Here is a 2,986-nt window from a genome sequence, read left to right as displayed (position 1 = left end):
GGCTGCTAATCCTGATTTTAATGTTTTCTTTTTCCTCTGTCCCATTTTGGGGACTGGTGGGGGCAGTCCCCCTGTCATTGAGCTCTGTAGCAATCCACAAACCAACAATAGAGAAGTAAATTTCATTGAGTTCTCTAAGTAGTCGGCTAAGATACAGGAAGTTTTGATGAGCTTTTACATTGAGGAGTGTTGTTAGATGGAATGGATCTTCTGGGATGCTGACATCCACTGGGGAAATTTAGATTTCCCATCACTTTGTGTAATGACCATACAGCCCCCAGATCTCACCTGACTGTGATACGGAGGAGCTGAAGGAAGATACTACATTGTCTACATGAACTAGAGACAATGACTTTTGGTCTTATATCTTATATCAAATCTTATCTCTGCCTTAACTTGCTGTGCAATCCAGACCAGATGTTTCCCTCTCTGGTCCTCAGAGCAGCCCTCTGGTGGCCAAACCAAAGTTATCTCCGATGTCAGCTTAACGCACAGTGAAATTCCACTCCCTTAGCAACCTCCTGCAGAATATGACTTAGGGAAGAGTTCTCACTGCTCAGAGAAGCATCCCAAACTCCTCATGGGCTTGGGAATTTAACACCAAGGGACTGAAAAGCATGAGAAGCAAGGCGATTGTTGGGAGGAATTAAACAGGCTAGAGCTGGGTCTAGCCCTGGCCTGTATAGAGGTTGCTTTTCATGCCTTTTTCCTCTGTTAATTTGGCTTGTTTTCCAAACATGGGTCAAACAATCCATCTCCAGAAGCAGCAGCAGAAGGAAATGTTATTAAAAATGAGTCCGTTAGTGGGCATGGTGTGTGGATGAAGTCTTTGGGAGTTTGGCTGCCAAATAAAGACTTTATTGTTGTCATTTCTCCTTTCCCAAGCTCCCTCCCTCTCTCCTCTCCTCCCCTCTTCCTCTCCCTCCCTACGATCTGCCCCTCCCTCCCCCTAACCTAACCTCCCCACCCCAGTAGGATCTGGTGGAAGAAAAGTCAGGCAATCACAAGCACGCATGCACCACTAGGAGATCAGAACTTCTAGCTGGCTCTCTGCTGCCTGCAGCTCCGAGAAGGGTGGGGGAGGAAGAGGAGGACTAAACCCAGAGCTGAGAGGAGAGGCAGGTGTGCACAGGTAAGCCCAGTCGGGAGATGGGCAGGAGACTCGGAAGAACCCTTCCTCCAGCCAGTGTCCTTCTGCTGTGTCCCACCAGGCATCTGCTCTGGTCTCTGTCTTCTCACCCCTTCCTCCCTCCCACCTTTCCCTCCTCTCAAATGAGCTCAAGTTTAGTTCCATTTAGTTCCTATAGTCTCTTTCTCTTCCTTCATGGCTCTGTACCCCAACATTTGCCTGCTGCAAAAATTAAACCTTCTTGGTAACAAACATCTGCACACAGACAGCTGTGTCTCACGCAGCATTTCCACAGATCAGGTTTCCACAGAAACTGGACTCCAGAGTCTGTTTCTCTGCACACTTCACGTACTGTCACACACTGTCAAAGCCACACACGGGTACCGCTCCCCACAGACGCCGCACTTCACCAGCACCACCACCCACACACCAAATAAAGACAACCTGTCGATTCACCTCCACCTCTGACGGCATCAGACACGCAGACTCCGTGACCAGACACCAGCACGCAAACGTACCCACTCGCACTCTCCGCATCTCATCTCGGCTCTCACCCCTCACACGCCTTCCTGGCTGTGCGAGCAAAGAGAAAGTGCGTCTTCTCACTGGCAGAGCCAAGAGAAAATCCTGTGTCCTAAGTGGAGGCCAAGCAGGGAGGAGATGAACAAGAGCAGCAGCTGAAAGGATTTCCTCATTAGTTAGAGCTTAATCGGGAAGGAGGGGAACAGGGGCTTTCTAACCTGCACAGTATTTCAGCAGCTCTGAATTTCTGTCTCACTGGTTCAAACCACTTGGCTTTTGGGGGGAAAAAAAAAGAAAGAGGTGACCCAATTTCCAATCCTTGAAGGTCCTAATTCTCAGTGTAGGGACAGTTCTTCTTTTTTTTTCCCCTTGCAGACAGCTAGAAAAATATTTTTCTTTAAAGCCATTCTAAAATGTTTCCAACCACTCAGGTTGGCAAGGGGTCCTTGTGGCAGAGGGGGGGAAAAAAAGACAGTAGTTTCTTAAGTAGTCAAGGAGGGGGACACTGGAGGGTGGCCCCTCCCCAGATCCCCAACTCATTCCCCTCCAACAACAGACAGGGTCTGTCCCCTCACCTGGGGGGTGGGGGGTGGAAAGAAGGAGTGTGCAGCACTTACTAAAAGTACAGATGTCCTGACCCTCAGTTCAGACCTTTTGAATCAAGACCCAGGAATCTGCTGCTGTTTTAATACTTTTAGGGATCTTGCTGGCCCACCAGGACTTAGGAACCTGCATCAGGGGCCTGAGAGGGACCTTTGCTATAACTTATGAGCCCAAGTGTCCTGGTAGTATTAGCAGAAGGGCTGTGTGGTTTCCTGGAGAAGGAGCTCCAGTGTTCCCAGTACGCCATCCCTTTGGGGGGGAACAGGAATGAGCACCTGAGGGAGCAGGGAAGATCTCCTGGGAGCTGTCTCTCTCCCTCCTCCTTGCAAGCACAGGCAGCCATATGGTATATCACAGAGGAACATTCCAGAAAGAAAGCTCCCCCAAGACAGCTCCAAAGAGCTTCTGTTTCCACTCACCAAGTGATCTTCCTGCCCCAGGACCCCAGGAGCATGATACTGGGCCCTTCCCCCTGACCCTTCAAGATCCCCTCTCCTCCTGCCCAACTGTCTGTTCTGCCAGGCTTTTACAGTGCAGGAGCTGAACAGTAAGTTTTCCATTCCGCCTTCACCTCCCTGGTGGGCAGCCTCCTTTATTTGGCATGTGGGTAAAGCATTTCAAAGCTGTAAGGGACCAAAAAAGCCAGGTGCAAAAGGTTGGGAGAAGTCATGGATCACAGTGGAACTCTGCAGCCAGCTGAGGAAGGGAAGACTTGCACCTTCTTTTTTTTTT

General features: G+C 49.7%; 1 protein-coding gene across 1 annotated transcript in view; it reads left to right on the top strand.

The window, feature by feature from the left end:
- The first annotated feature begins 983 nt into the window (after positions 1-983).
- PRELP (proline and arginine rich end leucine rich repeat protein) overlaps positions 984-2,986 on the top strand; it is an 11,543-nt gene continuing 9,540 nt past the window's right edge. Inside the window, exon 1 of the mRNA XM_003792253.3 lies at positions 984-1,132. The gene's annotated coding sequence lies outside the window, so the exon portion shown is untranslated. The remainder of the gene's footprint in view (positions 1,133-2,986) is intronic.

Source organism: Otolemur garnettii, unplaced genomic scaffold (genome assembly GCF_000181295.1).
Source record: "Otolemur garnettii isolate 467f Iridium unplaced genomic scaffold, OtoGar3 scaffold00055, whole genome shotgun sequence".
NCBI lineage: Eukaryota > Metazoa > Chordata > Mammalia > Primates > Galagidae > Otolemur > Otolemur garnettii.
Note: the sequence above shows the minus strand (reverse complement) of the source record. Positions and strands in the feature narration are given on the sequence as shown.